The sequence below is a fragment of the Anomalospiza imberbis genome, chromosome 3 (assembly GCF_031753505.1).
Source record: "Anomalospiza imberbis isolate Cuckoo-Finch-1a 21T00152 chromosome 3, ASM3175350v1, whole genome shotgun sequence".
NCBI lineage: Eukaryota > Metazoa > Chordata > Aves > Passeriformes > Viduidae > Anomalospiza > Anomalospiza imberbis.
In genome coordinates this window covers 85631866-85651434 of record NC_089683.1, presented here as the reverse complement: position 1 = coordinate 85651434, position 19569 = coordinate 85631866, and the positions used below count along the sequence as shown (strand labels likewise).

At 41.3% G+C, this 19569-nt stretch overlaps 1 long non-coding RNA gene across 1 annotated transcript in view; it reads left to right on the top strand.

Annotated features, from left to right (window-relative positions):
* The first annotated feature begins 2643 nt into the window (after positions 1 to 2643).
* LOC137471312 (uncharacterized) overlaps positions 2644 to 19569 on the top strand; it is a 48556-nt gene continuing 31630 nt past the window's right edge. The window contains exon 1 of the long non-coding RNA XR_010997519.1: positions 2644 to 3273. This is a non-coding gene — a long non-coding RNA (uncharacterized lncRNA). The remainder of the gene's footprint in view (positions 3274 to 19569) is intronic.

The following is a 19569-nucleotide window of genomic DNA, read 5'->3' as shown; positions in this document are numbered from 1 at the left end:
CAAATCTCTAGTTCAATTTCCAAAGCCTGTTCTTATTTGCAGGATTTTTTTTTCTTTTTATGTGGGAAAAATGCATTTTTAATCTCACCCAGAAAAATTGTTGAAGTGGGACTGTTTGCTAAGAAGGTGAAAAAGAGCCCTGAAGAAGGCTCTACTGAAATATAAAGGTTTAACAGTAGGGTATGTAACAGGCATCCACCTGCATATCTCTACACTACAGACAAACACAGTTTAAGATCAGAATCAGATCTTTAAAAAGATCCAGCCCATTCCTTGAGCAAATTTACTCCAGTCATTTGATATTATTCTGAAAACCTCACAGAATCCCAAATCTCACTAGCATTTATGCAGTTGCTTGCAGGCTCTGTTCTGCAGTTTTTTTCCCAGGATTTCCCATAACTCAAATGCCTCATCAGGTTACTGTTTGTCCTTTTCATGTAAATTGAATGCAGACCTAAAAAAAAAAATTGAATTCCTCAGGCTATTTGAGAACTGTAATTATGTCCTCCTTTCTTTGAAGGGATAGCAGCTCATAGAGGAAACTTGATCCAAAGTTCAGAGAGGATATTAGAAAGGCAATGAATCTTGTTAGCCTTGTATGAGGTGTAGATATGTGCAGGTGTGGATTTATCTGTGGATCAGTACCTTGCCCATGCAGTGTCCATGTATTGCAGCCTTGACTTAGGATTCTGTTCTCCCTTAATTACAGCTGCTGGCAGAGTTACTGAAAAGACTTTAGGAATGAAATTACAAGAGGAGTAAATGTTGGTGTCACAAGCTGTTCAGAGAAAAGGCTTTCATGTCCACTAGAGTGATTTGAATGTCTGGTTCCTATTCCTTCTAACAAGAAGTACATGCGTACCCAAATGGCATTGAGAATCTCAGCCTCTGCTTGTATTTAGATGTAGCCTCTGTATTTGTGACAGTATGTGTTGCATATGCAATCTTTCACACGTGCATGTTGCCAAGCTACAATTATCATGTTACAGATATTGTGATGTCTGGTTTATTTTGGGAGGGTGGTGTCAAACTAAATAGATGCATCTTGTTTACTGCCCCTAAATATATAGTATTTTCTATAGGAAGGGATTTTGTTTGCACGAACAGTAGAGGCAAGAGAAGAAACATGATATATCACAGCAGCTTCAGTAAATTTAGTGTTGTTGGTGTTTGAGTAGTAAAGGGAAAGAACACAGACAAAAATTACTTGTTCAAATTTTGTTGTATAAGCCTGTAGTTCTGTAGAAGTCTCCAGAAGTTACAAAGCTTTCAAGGAACATCAAGAACTACTGGGAAAACAGCTGAAAGGAGTTCTGTAAATATGGATCAACTTGCAAATACACATCAGTATTGCATAGTGACCACCTTTCTTCATTATTCATTACATGCGTTATATTGCTGTCTTATATTAAGATGATGAATTAGACTTTTTCCCCCCTTTTTTAAATGTATATAAACGTCTTGGGTTGTCCAGTCAAAGTATCCCATTTTGCTGCTAGGAAAATTTGGTGTGTTTCTGGTGCTGCAGTGATTGTGCTGTACCAAAGAAGCTTCAGGCAGCTTCAATGGAATATTTTGCTAGGGAAACTTATGAGTTATTTGGTAGAGCCTGGGTCAACATCTGGGAAGTATATATCCACTTCAAGAATTAAAAGCAGCAGCAAGAAACCAAAGCCTATTGTTTTTAACTGTCTTTTTCCACTCTCCACAGTTTTAATACTGTCTGGGTGTAACGCCCAGTGCTGCACTTCAGGCGGTTGTGCTTCCTTCTTAGGAGTATAAAAGGATGTTACAGCAGAGGGCAGTAGGAACCTACCTCTGCTTAAAGTTGTTTTGGATCACAAGCATGCGAGTATCTGTTTTCTCCTCACTCATCTTCCCTTCTTTAATGGTATTCAAGGACCAGATAAAGCTTAGAGATGGGACCTGCCACAGCTGTTGTCACTGTATTTTTCATGGCAAATACAAAGTGTGTGTTTGTAGCTCCATTTTTAGTCAGTGAACTGACTCTGAAGATTTGATGGATGCTGTGAAAAATCCAGGCCCAAGCTAATGGCAGCAATTGTGCAATTTTTATATCAATTCAGAATCCTCTAACAGTTAGTAGAAGGGAAATGATGTGACAAATTATACAGTTTATCATCGAGCATGTCTTTCTGATAGTTGCTGAAATACCTTACTGTTCTGGAAGGCTGTTTCTTAATTTCCAGTACAATATCTAGGATTTGAAAACCAGAGACTTTTAAAGTGGATTTTTTTAGGGAGGGGGGAAAAAAAGCCAATGCTGCAAAGTAGCCTGCAGCTTGGAACCTTTCAGATCCACACAGCATGATGATGTCAACAGTGCCAGGATTACCTTCCCTCTGCGCATCTCCTCGCTTTGGTCTTCACTCCCCCTCAGCATCTTCTGCCAGTGCTTGCAAGCTACTGTAGTTCACTTGGATTTGGTTGTCATTTTCTCCTGTTAATTCAAGTCAGTGTTCCAGTACTGTCAGCCACCTGTGCAAGTTTGGGGTTTTCCTGCTATCCTGGTTTTTTTTTTATGACAGGGGACATGCTCATACACAATATTCTCTGGCTCAGCAGATTTGTGTCTCAGCAGCAGGCACAGATGTCTCTGAGCATAATGCCAGTTCAGAGCAGAGATCAGCAGAGGCTTTGAACTTGCTCCTTCCTTTAATTGGAAGTAGCCTGGATCTGATGAGCTTCCAGACAACATTGCAAAGCTCAGCTTTCCCCCGCCCCTGGCTTCTCTAGGCATGTGAGAGTGTAGGTGTGTGGGAAGGAGGGAGTTGTCATTGTGAAGAATTGTTCAGGAGAATGGGGAATTACTAATTTCCTAGTTTACTGGTGAGGATCTGCCTTATGTATTGCTACACTTAGGATGTATTTTTAACTCTCCTGTGGTAACTATAGCATAAGTACAGATGGACTTACTGAAGGATAGATAAAACATACTACAAATTACACAGACTGTGCACAGGGATACTAGGAATGTGGCTAGCTGTAGAAGTATCTAGCTCTTGCAGTCACTCATGGTATTTAAATTGAGACAATGCTAGATAGTCTGGTTTCTTTTTTGTCCTTTTTTTCTTCATTTGTTTGCCTATATGCTTGTAAAGGATAGGTTGAAATCAGGACTCATGTAGCAGAGGTATTTACAAAGTGAGTTGCTTCTGAGGCCAGACCAGTCCCATCTGTAAAGGACAAAGGCTGCTCACTGCATGGTTGTTCAGAGCTATTCAAGGATGGAAAACGCAAGGAATCCTAGAGGTGAGCTGCAATTTCTGAAGATCCCTTACATCTTGTTCTGGTGCTTTTCTTTCCCTATTACTCAGATTAAGTCCATGCCTGGTGAAGTCTCATTTTGGGCAGAGAACTGTCTTGTAGGATAAGCAGCAGGAGGGGGAGACAGGGCAATGAGTTAGTAAAGTATATTGCTTTAGTGATGTCTGCAGCTTGTGACATTAACATTGCACTACTGCAGCTCCATGTTCAGAGGACCCCTCTGTGCCATGCTGTAGTGCTACAGGGGATCATGGAATACAGGAATGTTTGCCTGCTTCTCTGAGAGCTGTGCCCAGGATGCTCTGATACAGGAAATATTCACTAGGTACTGAGTGGAGAATACACATCTCTCTGGGCTATCTGTGCTTTCAAAGCTAAAGATTCCTGCAAAATTCCTCTTAGAAATTGTTTTCACTATGCCTAGCTGTAAAGACTGCTTTTTTAAAACTGTATTAAAGTAAAGGCACTCAAAATTGACCACACAATGATTGAGATGATTATAACATGGATACTTAGTTCATGATTGTTTCCCTGAAATACAATCAGGTGGACAGATAAACATGTATCGCAAACATATTTACGTCTAAATTTCAATACTTATATTTGAAATAATAACAAAGGGTGTAGAACAGACCTGTGCAGTTTTACTGAGTCCTTTCTGCTTTGACAGTGTGAGTTTTAATGGGAATACTTGCTCTAGTTTTGTTCATGTCTTTTTAGGGGAGACCAGAATCACTGAAACGCTGCAGGAGAAAGCTAAACCAAGTTATTCTTATCTAATTCAGAGCCCTACATATGTTGCGTGGTACCACTGAGGAAACTCCTTTTCCATCAAGTCATCCTGCAGTGGTACCTTGTTTGTCTTTAATTATGTGCTGTTTATTAACAGAAAACAGTGAACACAATCAGCTGTTCAGGGAACAGGAGCAAAATTATTAATGCAAAACAGTTGAAAATTTTCAAGCAAATAGGTTTGGCGTTGGAAATTGTATTTCGCATACACATACACATTCTGTTTAAAATTTCAAGGAAAGTTTTTAACCCTTTTTTAAGTTTGACAAGCCAAAAGCATCTTGTTCCAATTATAATTTTAGATGTCGCATACCATCTAAGTTGGTACAAAACACTTTGAAAGGCAATTTCAGTCATTTATTTCACCATTTTTTGTATTTTTTATTATAAAGCAAACTTGAATGTTTTGCCATCTTCCACAGAGGGTGAAAAGTCTGTTTTGAAGTTTGTGTGGCCTGAGGTTGGTCAGTATCTTATGCAGATATGAGATCACCACCCTGCATAGCTGGGTGGAGGAGTTAGATTGCAAGAGTTAAGACAAAACAGAGAAATAAATATTCACATTGAAGCTGCACAGCCTGTCTATTTTAGCCTTGGTTGGGCTTTAATGGATGGCTGTTTGAGTGTGCCTACCTCTAGCTGTGTCTGAACCAGAGGAGTGTTAGCAATGTTAAAATTTGTACTTCATCATCATTGGACTTCCCCACATGGGGGAAATTTTGAGTTTTGATCAGCTATTACTGATACAGGCATTTGACAAAAGACTCAAAGAGGTTTTTCAAAAAAGACAGGATTGATCCAAACACAGGGAAAAGCAGATTAGAACACCCAATTATTGAGGACCAAGGTAATTGGCTTAATTCTATATGCTTAGACTACAGTAGCCAAGAGGGAATAATCCTGTTGCTGTAAAAAGAGAGAAGTGCTACATTACCTGATAGGTCTGGTTTTTAGTGTCTGAGATTCTTAGTCAGCCCTCTTCAAAGTGGTAAGTGATGAAAAAGGAAAAGCAGGAATGATTACCTAGTTCCTCCTAGTGGGCATGAATTGAGGCATTTGGGAACTGTGACTCTTTGGGGACTAAACTGCTAAGAAGTAAACTGTCTGTCCTACTTAATTTTCTGGTCTCCTGGCACAATGCTGAAATGTTACTGGCTGGATTTGTGATGGCACAATTGTGGCAGTGCCCATAGGGAAAATTATTGAAGCAGTAATTTGTCACACAGGTAATTTGAATATCCTTAAGAAGCATCTAGCACATGATTGATTAAGAAAGTTCTCTCTTATGATTGCTTCTTTATATTCAACTGATGTTTCCCAACTGAAGTAGTAAATTCATAAGACCTCACCATGAGCTAGTCTTCCCTGGAGTAGCACCCTCTGCTATCTCAGAGTAGTTATGATTATTACTATGACATGAATATGTAGATGTGCTGAGGACCAAGGTGTGCAGCACACACAGTAAGAGGGGCCACCTGATGGTAAGAAAGTCAGCCTGAAATGGAGAGGCTGATTCCCCAGAGGGCTGTGCAGCCCTCCAGACACCTTGACAGGGTGGAGAGATGGGCACAGAGGAACTGTCTGAGATTCAAAGGGAAGTGCAGGGTCCTGCACCTGGGGAAGAATAACCCCATGGACCAGCACAGGCTGGGGCTGACCTGCTGGAAAGGAGCTTTGTGGAGAAGGACTTCAGGGTCCTGGTGGACAACAAGCCGTCCATGAGCCAGCAGTGGTCCTGTGGCCAAGGAGGACAGTGCTGTCCTGCAGTGCATTAGGAAGAGCACTTCCAGCAGGTTGAAGGAGGTGATCCTGCCCCTCTACTCAGCCCTGGTGAGGCACATCTGGAGTGCTGTGTCCAGTTCTGGGCTCCTCAGTACGGGAGACATGGAGCTCCTGAGTGGGTCCAGTGGTGGGTAACAAAGATGATTAAGGGACTGGAACATCTTTCTTACCAGGAAAGGCTGAGGGAGCTGGGCCTGTTCAGCCTCGAGGAGAGACAGCTGAGAGGGAACCTCATAAATGTCTATCAGTATCTGAAGGGGGAAGCCAAGAGGATGGAGCCAGGCTCTGCTCCATCTGAGCAATAGGACAGGAGGCAATGGGAAGAAACTGGAACACAGCATCTCACCTGATCATGAGGAAGAACTTCTTCACTGTGTAGGTGACTGAGCACAGGAACAGATTGCCCAGAGAGGTTTTGGAGTCTCACTTGTTGGAGATATTCAAGAGTTCTTCCAATGTGCTCTAGGATGACCGTGCTTGAGCAGGGAACTTAAACCACTGTGGTCCCTTCCAAACTTATCCATTCTTTGATTTGATTCTGTAAAGGGGAAGACGGAGGAAGGGAAGCATTGCAGTATGCTTGAGTCGTGTATTATCTCACTGGCATTTGCTTAACAAGCTTATTCTGAAATGCAGTTTTCGCTTTGCCCTGCTTTCAAATTCTTAAAAAAAATCCTTTTAGAAAAAATTAGGCAGAGGTTAATAGTAGCTTTGCTTTGAAATCTGCTTATGCTTTACATAACATAAAAGCCTGCCTGTCTAGGTTGGATGTCTGCTTAGTTCTGTGCCACTTCGTATGAGCATAACAAGCAAGATTCAGTTTTAAACAACAGAAGGTCAACTGAATTCTAGTTAATCCATTTATTTCAATTTGCAAAAAGTGGGAGAGAAAAAGATAAATCAGTGCAGAATAGGATGATACTCAAATGGTAAACTTCTCATGTAAATTCAGAGCCCAAACAGAGGAAAATTTAGCCTGTTCATCCACAGTCTCTACTTTGGGATCAAGTGCAGCCTTTTCCTATTCCAAAGGAGAGAGTTTTCCTCATTGCAAACACCAGTGGCCAGCAGACAGCATCTAGCAGATCTTGTAGCAGCCACAAGGAACACTTCATCTTGTCAAGTAAGTGCAACCGACCATAACAATCTGTATAGATGATTCCTGGGTGTTGGGCTTCTTTTTCCCCACAGCCTTTCTTTCTTTCATTCATAGGAAAACTTTTCTGGATGGAGGATACGCATTGTAGCTGGAAATCAGTCAGTCTGGTTTTGGCTAGTTCAAGTGTTGCTCTGATGCCACCTGCTACTGACGTAAAACATTCTGCTCCTCTGAGATCAAATAGGCTGCCAAGCAAAGACAGACATAGAGGTTTTGGTTACACAACTGCCTCTTTTAAAGCCAGCCTGAATCACTTGGCATAGCACCACACCATGTATGTATGTTTGCAGCCCAAAATATATTAGTTTGCATAGCTGCTAAACTGCATGGCATAGTCATACCTAGCGAGCTCCCTGCTTTCACTTCTAGTTCATTTTCATTATTGTTGCTTTTCAGATTTATCTCTGGGCTTGGAGAAGTATCTGTAGTTTTGTTTCCTACAGAGAAAATGCTAGTTTGAATGCTCCTCTCTCAAGAAAGATATGAGGCATCACTGAGTCAAGGGTTTTCTACCCATTCTATTCAATGGGCTTCAGGTGAGATCCTAAATGCGCTTGTGTTCTTCTTTCTTTCTGCTTTAACTACTCTTATATTACTTCCTATGTAATATTTCTTGGCCCTTGGTAGCACTTGAGAAAAGTTCCTGTTAATATTGAACATGACTGTGTTCATTAGTGTGCTGATGACTCTTCCATATCACTGAGAGAGGATGCTGAGAAAGATGCCTGGAGATATCCCCCTCTTTTCATATTTCAAATTCATATTTACTTGTACTCTGTTTACAGTGTTTAGGGATATCTTAGCTTGCATGATCTGGCTTATATCTGAGACATTTTGCACCGATTTTGAGAGAAAACTGTGTAAATTATCTTCTATAATCTAACCCTAAATGTGATGCTTCTTTTTTGGTTCCTGGTGGTACGTCTAAAATGAAACAAACAACAGCAATATCAGCAACTTAAATTAACAAAAGATTTGTGCTTTAGAGACCTAGGTGACAGATTACTCTTACTTCTTTTATCCTCTGTATGCCTATAGACTTTTCTTCGCCTCTCAGAATTTGTTCCTTTTTGTTTTATTGGCAATAGATGCCACAGAGCAGAGCTCAGCAATTTTTCAAGGATGCTTTGCTATACTGCATTTTCTGTCCCAAGATGGAAGTCAAATGCATTGGCAGAAATTTTGCGGAACCCAAAAGATTTCCTTCATGAGGAAGGAATTAGATGCAGCCCGACAGTTTAGCAAAGGTGGTGGCATAGCTCTGTCTGAGTCTGGTGATCAGTGGGCACCGGGAGCCATCCCTGTCATTGAGGTTTCCATAGGTGCTGTAGTTCCCAGTTCCTTGCACATGATTCAGTATTTGTCCACGTGAGATGTTTGGTATCCAAGTGTAGTGGGGTGGCCATGGTTGGCAGCCAAACTCCCACCAGTTGCTCACTCGCTCTCCTCCTTAAGAGGAAGGGAAGAGAGAATAGGAAGATCAGGAATGAGAAAGCTTATGTGTTGCAATGAGGACAGGGAGGTCACTTTCAGTTACCATCATGGGCAAAACAGGCTACACTTGAGGAAAATTGAATTAATATATTGGCAATTAATTATGTATTTAATTATTTTTTTGGGTACTGGAAGACAAAAAGACTAACACTAAAACACTCAGAGAAAGCATCTTTCCTTCCCCCTTTCCAAGGCCCATTTTTTCTCCTTCATCCTTGTTATCACCACAGGTTATGTCCCTTGAGCAAGGCAAAGGGGATTGGGTTTATGGTCAGGGTGGAGCAATTCAGCACTGCTGCTCCATTCTTGTCATGCTCCTCCACTCTGGTGTGGGTCCTACCCAGCTGCAGGGAATATCACTTTCCCAAATCATCACCCACCCTGCTGCTGGGTCAGGTCTCCTGGGAGTGGTGACACTGGGCCCTGTGCTGAGTGTCACATGTAGCAGCAGCCTCAGGAGGAGACAAGATGCTCAGTGCCTGGGGAGCCTGCAGTGGCCCTTGTCTCAGTGTCCAGGGGTGAGTGTGAAGGTGCTCAGCACATTGCACCATAAGGCTATCAACAATAAACCATTTTAAATATCTCAAAAGCAGGGTTGTCATGACAACCCAAATAATTATTTATATTACTTTTAACAGACCCTTCAAACAGTGCCAAGTCGGTGAACATCTGCTGCGGTGTGTAAGTACCTTTAGGGAAGAACATTTTTAATACAGTGATACCTCAAAAGGCTGGCCATAGATCGGCTGAAAATGGCCATGCAGAGGATAAAATGTTTTAGCATACTGTTAAGCTCTCCTGTTTATTGCTCAGCCAAAATAATGACCACTTACCCACTTACTGGTGGATGATTTAACTGCAATCTGCTTCTAAAAGCACATAACCCATCTGCCTAAGATGCATTCTGCACTTCTTGGGGAGGCCCATGTTCTGCACCTCATTTCTGGTTTTCATATTATTGCCATTTTGTCATACTATTGCCCATTTTAGCATAGTTGTCTTTGACCCCCAGTCCAGGAGAGTCCTCACCCTCAGCTCATGAAATCTTGCTCCAGAGCAATTAAGAAGCCTGACTAACAGCAGCAGAGTATGTGGAGCTGGAGTTTTCATAGAAACATCAATTCACTTTCTGCTCTGGTTCTCTTGGGGAAACAATGCAGAAGATGTTATTAAAATAGGGTTTGTTTATTGACCTTCTCTAATTTGTGTTCATAAAATAACTGTTCTGTTTATTAATAAGTAATCTTTAGCTGAGATGCACTGTGTTCCCTGAAACATTTTGTGCAGAATTCATGGATTGAAGTTGGAGAAACTGAATACCAGGGAATTAATTTCAGAGGATATGATCTCATAATCTCACTATTTATCTCTGGAGATAGAGAGATTTTGGCTGGCAGCTGCAACCCTAGACATAAGTGTATTTGAAGGAAATTCAACATTTAAAAAAATATATTTACTATATTACATTTTTATGCTTGTGTCAAGTCTCAGAGTTTGGATAAAAGGCCAGGTTTGTTCTTGTCTTAGTGTTTGTACCTGGCCCACTCTTACTCAGTGGAGTTAATGTGGAAATAAATAGCAACCTAACTTTATGATCCTGCTCCAGTAAATCTCAGGAGGACTAGTAGAAATGCAGCTTCCTAGGGTCTCTTTTCAAGCCTTCATGACTGTCTGCACCAAGAATTCTGTGCTGCAGTGGCAGTGCAGGGCTGGCAGAGTTGGCTTCATTTCTCACAACAGGGGACTTGTACATCTGAATTTTTTTTTCTGCAGCCATTTTGCAGCCCCTTCATTCTTTGTTAGCCATGGTGAATCACTGATTCTTCTGTGCTTTGGAAATGGAGAGAGAGAGAGCAAAAGTGTCCTATGCCAGGTGGAAGTTTTTATTGTTTAAAAACATCACCATGTAGAAAATAGTGGAAAAGTTGTGTAAGGGCAGCATGGAAGCAAGGGAGGACTGTTCAGTAGATTTTTTTTTTTTTTATCTCTGTGGCATGGAAACAGAGAGCTGGCAGCAGTGTTCCAGTGGCTGGAAATCTCCAAGGTAATTTCCAAGATTTGCTGATAGCTTACATGGAAACTGGACAAATAATTTTACAAAACAGTACTTCCCAGCTAATTCCTCTTCTCTGTATGCTGTTTCCTCAGTAAATAGCTGTTCTTTCACCAAGATTTACTTATTTGGCTGCATTGTTTGTACAATCTTCTTTACACATTATGTGCCTAAATTTCAGAGATTTCCAAAGGACTCATGATTTCCCCTGCCATTAGCTAAATCAGCTGGAGTTCAGTATCTGAAAAAGGAGGCTTGCTCTGTTCCTTTAAAGCAGCAAGCAAAGACTCCGCCTCCAGCATTTAAATCCAGAGCCAAAGCTAGGTCACATCAGCTCTGGTGCAGTTAAGCACTTAGGTAAGTGAGTAGGCAATGCCACTACTCTGATTCCTGGGGGCTGCTCTCATGTTTAAAGTTAGAAGTGTCTATCTGTCCTCCTGAGCTGCAGCCAGTGTCCCGGAAGCTCAGGTGGAATGAGCACTTGGATGCCAGTGGGCCAAGCTACTCCGTGTGGAGTTCATCCTGTCATGTGGTGAGCTGGACCCCTCAGAGGAGCAGGAGTTCAACCTTAATTCCGCTTTATTCACCCCACATGAAGGGAGCAGACATAAACTCTCATGAGAAGGGAAGAGTCTGGCAAGGACATACAGGACATCTGCAGGAATTAAGACTGAGGATCTGATAGTGAGGCTTTTAAGGAAGTGAGACCCTTGTAAAAGGGCCTGAAAGCCTTGGGCTGGGCTGGTAGGTACCAGTTTTGGGAAGAGGCATTAGGGAGTAGTATGAAAGTGCAAGGTGCAGAGCATGATACTTTAGAAACAGTGGTTCCTGGGGCCCAAAATTTGTGGGTTACATAATGCTGCTGATGCTGGCTTTCCTGCCAGGAAGGAGGAAAAGTGTTCAACCTGGCTGAAGACTGATGTGGTATTTTTTTGTTTTTCTTGGACTTTGGTTCTGAAATCTATAGAACATTAAGTCATCTCAGCTGGGTCATGACCCTGTGATGAGAGAATCTGATATAAATGAGCCTATGACTAAACTGAATAATCCCTTCCTTGAGGAAAATTTCTCAACTTCTGTCTGTTTAGTGTAGTTGTAGTAGATGTAGTTATCATGCTTGTGGGAACCCAGAACATCCCTCTGGCTGCCCTGGCTCTCTCGAGACCCTGGCAGGGGGCTCAGAGACCTTGGCACAAAGTCAAAAACACCTGTAGATTTGATTTTAGCCTGTGGAAAAAGCTGCCAACTTTGTGTGAAGATTTACAGGTCACAAGAGTTTGAGTTAATGTAACACAGGGTGAAAAAGTAGAATTTTGGGGTTTTTAGAACGGGGCTCAGGAGGCAACATGGAGGCATTTGAGTGTGTCTTGTCCTTCTTCTCCTTCTTCTTGTCCTCTGTCTTTCCCTGCGATTATGACATTTTCTATTGGTTTAGAGTAGAGACACCCTGTCTAACATAGATTATAGGTATTGGAAATTAATCGTAAATAAAGTACACGTAGTTCATAGTATAAAATGTAAATACCACCCTAGAGGGCAGACAGAATGCCACAATCCGACTTGCTAGACAGAGCTTAGCAGGTCAGGGAAAGAATGTTATAGATAAGAGAAAATTAACAACCTTGAGAAGCAAAACCGACACATCTGGACTTCTTCTTTGGCTGCGGGGTTGGGAGGTGAAGACATTTTACAATCTCGGGGTTATCTTGACCACAGAACCCTGAGACTTGCTCTGCAGTCACTGCTGTGTGAAACAATCCCACCACCTCACATATCCAAAGTTTTGACAGGATAAGTGGGAATGAAAGTATTTGTATGATGTGGTGAGGAAACAGCATCAGAAAATGCGAGCCACCTTGAAATGCTGATCCTCTGCTGAGGTGTTTTGCATGTTGCAAATCACAATTAGATTTTCAAAACCCGGAGAAGAAAGAGCAGCACCAGCAAAACATTTGCAAGAAGGGCTGTGCCAGACACTGAATGTGTTCTCGTTCACAGGCACACCATGAGTGAGAAGTGTTGCCTGAGATTACAAGATGAGATTCAATAGGTGTTAATAAAGGAAAAAGAGATAATTAAGCCCCCTTTTTGATGAACCTTTGTCTGCCACAAACTTCATCATGTGAACCTAGTACTTCTCACCTGTTGTAGCTGAAGTGCTGCAGCTGTCCTTAGCACAGATTAATGTGTGAAGAACAAAGGAGAGCCATCTCTTACCTCGTGGGAAGAGTGTTGGTGCATCTGTCAGAGGTTAGCAAAGATTAAATTCTGACAGCAAACACCAGAGACAGAAGACTGGTAAAAGGCTGTCTTCTCCTTTGCTTTCTGATTGCCCACTATGTTATCTGAAATGCTTGAAGGTTTTTGGTGATGTTCACTAATTTGTTGAACTCCAGAAGTCCTTTCCCATCCTGGATTGGAAGAAGCAGAGCTCTTGTGTGTGTTGCAAGCATGATTTCAATGCGTGTTTCCTTTTATTTTCACTTTGGCAGCCATAGGCCTATGGGCTGCTCTGTAACTAAAGTAATGGATTCAAGTATTAAAATCCTCTCTGAAAAAAAAATCACCTAGAACTAAGTAGATTTTGGTAAAACTGCACAAGTTAGGTTTTATAATGGCCTATTTCAGTGCCCATTGGAATCCATAGGAATGTTTCAATTGATTTTGGTGACTACTGATGAGATGAAGTAGGCAGGTTTTCATTGAAAACCTGGAGGAGAATGGTGATTATTCTATATATTAAGGCTGTGAACAAAAAGCATTTACTCTTGCTAGCATCAGTAAACGGGGGAAGAGGTTTTTTGGGGTTTTTTTGAATCTTTTTTACAGTGAAAGAATATTAAGGTTAGGAAGAAAGAGGCCCTGGAGCAAAGAGAAATATGAGAATGAGTCAAAGCTTTCAGCAGGACCTGACTCTGGCTGGGATTTTCATCTTTGTGCTCAAAATGAATACAGCGTGCAGAACAATTAATGAAATCAAGCTTACATGCAAAGTAACTGAAGTGGGTGAATTTGATATATACGATGGCTTAATTTTTTGATCTGCAAAATGAAATGTGACAAACTTTTAAAGAAATGCAGTCATCCTTGTTTCAGTACGAAGTGCTCTGTGGGAGGTGGAGCACAGATCAAATAATAGTCTGTGGATATCAAGGGTCCATTTTTGAGTGTGGCAGAGGTGATAATGAGGTTAAGCTCCACGTGGAAAATGGGTGATTCATGGGAGCTGAGCTACAATGCAATGCTGCTTTCTGCACCATGTTCTGTGCCCTGCTCAAAGGTCAGCAGACCTGGAAGACCTGGACCTAGGTCTGGAACAGCAGACCTAGGAGAAAAGCAGCAAGTGAAAGCCAGTTTCTCTTTGCCCTGATACAAAGTAAGAAAGGAAACTTTGCCCTCTTCATCTCAGTTTTTCTACAGTGGCACTGCTTTGGCAAAGAAGATACAGGTATATAGAAATCTGGTGGTTTGGGTTTTTTTGTAACATGTAAAATGTTATTGATGGTTTTTGCTGATGTGGCCTCCATGTGCAGTGAGCTCCACATCTTTGCTAAGCCACAGTGGAGTCAGGAAGCACTATACTAATGTGGAGGTATCCTATGCAGAGATCTGTCACTATAGGGTTTAAAACACTGCATAATGTAAAGATTATTTCCTGAACAAGCAGCAGTTTTGTGTTTCAAAAATATGACAAAGACATGAAAAAAATTTCTCCCGACTTTAATTGAAGAGGTAATTGCTAAGCAGAAAAAAATGGAATTACTGCTTTCCTTGTGTTTTACCTTCTTTGTTGGCATATCTCCAAAATCTGCTGATACAAAGATAAATCTGCATTTTTTGAGAAAGCCACAAGTAAATCCAAATCATTTACTTGACTATGCATTGCCACTTCACTCAAATTCCTTTCTGAAGTGATGAATATACAAGGAACTTGAATAGAGTGTGGAGGAATAAATGCTGCAAAAATTTAAAAAGGGGAGGAAAACCCACAAGGCATGCTGAGCTGCTATTTTCCAACTTATCAACTTATTGGTTAGTTGTTGGGTTTTTTTTTTCTGAAGCTGTTGGATTGGTTTCCTCTGTTGTTCCTTTCTCTGCCTGCTGGAGGATGAAATGAGCCCTGGTGAAAAGAGAAGTCTATGGCTTTAAAGCCTATTCTATGGATTGCAGTGGATCTTCATTTGTGCTTAGACTTGGTGCCAACCATCTCCCAAGAGAATTTTATTCATTTAAAGAAATACAGCTTTATTTCTCTGTTTTAAGCATATTGGGTAATGTTCAGTCCCAATTACTGTTTTAGCTCAATGAAGGAAAGTTTTGTTCTTCATTAACTCCCACAACTTAATCAGTGTTTGTGGATATAGTATCTTTTATTTCCTCTTTATCTCTATTTTAGCCCACCCATATTAGATGAATGATTTTGTCATTTCCCTTCTTAAGTTTTTAGTTTTCCACCAGGCACTGGAGTGTGACAAAGCAGGAGGGAGTTGCCATGCACAGCCTCATGGGGAAAAAAAAAATAAATTCCTTACCTTTTTGTTTACCAGTATGATGTTTTTCAGACAGATCCCTAAGTATTTTTTCTAAATTTCTCCGTCAGTAACTTGTTCATACCAGGATCCATTTTGAGGGACAGAAAATTTCATGTAGGTGTGGCCTATCTGCCATTAATGAGCCAAGGGCACCCCGCTCAAAAGTACATAACCCCACACCAGTTTTCATGTACTGTTTCACTTTCTTCCTAATTGTCTAGTCCAGAAAATACTTCCCAACAGCTCAAGGTCAAAAAGTGGAATGCAGTTTATAGCCAAGACCCAAACTGAGAGAAACCTATGGTCTTTCGTTCAGGAAATGTGAAATGCTGCGTGGTCCCTTCCCTAACTAATTATCCCTGTGACCCCAGTTGTGTGATCCCTTGTAAGTGATATATAGATATATATATAAGCACACACACATATATTACTTTCCAATAGAAGTGATGAGATGTGAACTTTTGGGGGAATGTAGGCAGGCAGTCCTCTAAGACCTACTTGAGTAGTGCAGACAAAAGCTGGCTCTCAAAATTCATATTTTCAGCTTTTCCATCTGCAGAAGCTTGGTCTTGTTCTGAGGTAGGTTTTGAAAAGTTGTTACATCAAATGTAGGCCTCTAACAGTGGTGCTGAGCTGATAACCACAGAAACCAAAGAATTCAGCTTATCCAGAAAACCTAGCACAGGGCAAACAGCAAAAGTGGATGCTTCCCTACCCCAGACCCCTGCTGGTAGAGGAGACTATAGCTGCCACCCTATTCCCAGCAGGCACTTTGCCTGCAGACCTGCTAGTAATAGGGTATTGACTCACTGCTACTCGAAATATCTCCATGCTGATGTCACCCAGAACCCAAAGTGTATTACGTCTGCATTAATTGAAATGTAGCTTTCAGCAGCCCTTATAAACATGCTCAACTGCCATGTGAAAGCATTAGTTTCCAGTGGAGATCCTGATAACTAGTGAGATTCAGGAGCGCTGCCTGACCTTTGATCATCGGCTTTCAGCTTGGCTCCCTGCCGTGCTGGGAGGAGGAAGGGAAAGTTCTTCCTTATAAAAGCCAAGTTCATGTCAGTGTCTTCTGTTAACATTTAGTTTCTTTAGCTAAAAGCACTGAACTTTAAAACACCCTTTGGACTGAATTGCCTGTCTCCTTTTCCTAGTGATATTCATAGCTCAGAAGTTATGTCTTCATCTTTAATCCATATGTGACTTAAATTTTGATGAATATTGCAGCTGCTGCATTTCCAAGTTTGCCTGTCTCCTAGCTTTCCCCTCATTTCACCTCAAAAACTGCCTTGAGATTTTCCTCAAGGCTGCCAAAGTCAACTTTACCTCCTCCTTGGAACCTCCTTAGCCCCACTGTTTAGGGACAAAACCTCTGGTTGGATGCTGCCCAAGGGCAACCCTGGCTGTGCTCCCCTAAGGACTGGCACAGTGAGAGCCAGCAACCCTGCAGGCTGCTGCATGCTTTTGCAGTCCTTGGACTTCTGAGAGAACCAGAGCTCTCATGCCTGCAGCTCCTTCAGGATTTGTTTCCATTCATCCTCCCCTGGTGCTTTTTCTGATTGTTCTTCATGGCAGGAGGGTCAACTGACACCTGTTCAAATCTAGGTTTTAGATTGCTGTCTGCTATATGACCTGGTTCCTCCTCTGACTTTGGAGCAATTTGTGCAATCTGAGCTTGACTCCATGCATTTCTCTGAAATCACTCTGATTTATCCCAATTACATAAAACCCCTGTAGCCCATGTCACTGATAATGTAGCTCAGTACTAGTGGAACAACTGCAGATAAGTATGTTTGGCTTCCACCACACCCAAAACCAATACAAAAGTGAAAAATTACTAAGGCAAACTTAAAAATATGAATGCAGAAAGGGGAGTAGAGAGGTCACAATATTTTAAATAAATGCAAATTGAATACACAAAATTAATGCATCCCATGGTCTGCAAAGGCAGCTGCCTACTTTGAACTTTCATGGTGCACTGCACTACTACATTGCAGGTAAATAACCACAACCTCAGGACAATGGCCCATTCAGGAATATGCTAATACTACACTAAGCCATTGTTAACAGGCAAGATTTAATGGTAGTGACTTTTGTTGGTATCTAGTCTCCTAAACAAATCTTAAAGCATTTTGATCTGCCTTGTTAGTGGATCAGTTCAGTGTTTCTGGCACATTTCTTGTTGGAAAATACATCTTTAACTACTAAGAGGGATGCGTACTGCTGTTTGTTATTGCTCTCCTCCTCTGCTTTAGTTTCATGTTTTCAGGTATTTGACAAGGTCCACACCAGTAGATGTGCAGAAATGGGGGAAGGAGTGACTGAGTTAGCTCTGGGATGAGTTTAGAAATGTAATAATTTTCCATTTTTGCAAATATTTTTGCTATCAACTTTAATGGTATATATTGAATCTGCTTTGTTGTAACACATCAAAAGACACTTTGCATTTTTTCCTGAGCCAGGGATTCTTTGGAAACCTATGTCTTCAATTAATCAAGTACATACCACATACTTTCTAAGAGAGCACCATATTTTGATCTGGTATGAACTGATGCAATTCTATTGACTTTACCACTGCTGCTTAATTTTTATAGTAGCATACCTAAGTGATATTTGGCATTGTACTTACAAGAAGAGGATTGCAAAGATGACCTGCCTGGGAATCTACTGCCTTTGTGGTTCTTCCCTTGGATTTTTCCACCTGCCTTGGGTTGTGGATCTGCTGAATGTACATCAGGAAACATCAGGACAAGCAGCTTCACTGTCCTGTTATCTCAGAGGACTTATGTGCCACAGCAATAGCAACCAAACTGTGAAGCCAGAGAGCCTCACTCTCAAAAAAGGAAAATCCAGGAACATTCAAATTCTGGATTTAGAGCCATAATAGGTCAGTGAGCCAGTCAGAATCTGACATATTGCATATTTGTGTATTCTGGTGACTTCACATTTAAAATGTGCGCTCACACCAGCTTCACTCAGTAGCCCACCAGGTTCCTTCACTGGGCTGAAACCCAGCCATGTGCCATTCTTGCCTAAGTGGGGTTTCTTAGTAGAGGCTGGAGTCTGACCCAGATTTTAATGGCTTAAGCTATGGTAAGGCTCCCCTAAGAAGCACTGTTCTTTCAGTTGGCAAGAACATTTTGAAGGTCTGCAGCAAGAGAGCATTTAACAAGCCTCTGCTGAAATGAGCACCAACAGATTGCAAAGTGCAGTGTAATTGAATCTGATCTCTGGCTTTTACAGACTGTAGTAATTGGAAATTGCCTTTCTTTTAAATATATGCCATTCCAAGGTTGGCTTCTTCTTGAAACTGTGATCTGATCATTTTTAAAAGCATAATGATGTGAAAGTAACAGTAGTAACCTTGGTACTGGTGGAGAAGGTTGAAGTAGAGACTTTGGGAGCTTCCAGCTGTGTCACTGGTATTAGAAACTGACTCCTACATTGTAATTAATAGCTTAGCAAATATGAACTCGGTCCTTGAATAGCCACGACCTGCAGCCCAAATATCAGTGCCCTGTTTGGGTCCAAGCAGGTGACCTGCAGCAGGGCAGGGTGGAAGCAGCCCCGGCTGGCCCTTGGCCTCAGGAGGCAGAGCACCCCTGCAGCCAGCTCCAGACAGCGCCGGCTGTCCTGGGTACGCTCTGCACACCTCCTTAATCCCAGCCTCTGGCTGAACACTGCCCTGCACACTGCCTTAGCACTTCTCTCTACAATGCAGGGGGGTCTAAAATTTGTCCTCAGACATGAAAATATAATGATTTCCCTAATTTTTTGTTCCTGTATGTGTAGGAGATTTAAAGGTAAGGTTGGAACTTAACAAAACAGAGTAAAACAGATGAAGTCTAGATCTAAATGTATTTTGTAATGCTGTAGACTTGAAGTGCTGCTTGAAGTGCACATTCCTTCTCCTTGTATACCCCTTTTCTGTCTCAATATCCTTTTTTTTGTGACAGATGTTTTAGTTGCCTAGGTATTGATTAAAGATTTCACAGAAAGCCAGAAACAGATTTGAGGCCTGGAATCTTTAGTAGGAGAGCCTCAATGGAGAGCTGGTTTAGCTTTATCAGGAAGAAGATTAAAAGCTGACTTGCTCAGTATAAAGTACTCTCATGGTAAGATGGTACTACCAAAAAATGATTGAATGGCTCAAGAGAATGTGTGGAGACTGGTGAAGTATGTCTCAGACATATGGAACCTGAGGATAAGTAAGCTCAAATTAGAAATTTGGCTTAATTTTGAAATAATTTTTATTACTGATAAAAACCTCCTAAGGAGTGATTGTTCATATACTCTTCTTAAGACAAGAATTAATATATTTTCAGAAGACATGTTTTAGCCAGAGATTTACTTAAATAGATGGCTATGTGGTTCTTTATGAGGTTACTGAATTGAAATTAAGTACATTAGAGATTAGAAAGGGTGATTGTAGTGGTCCGTTATTGCCTTTAACTCTCTCTCTT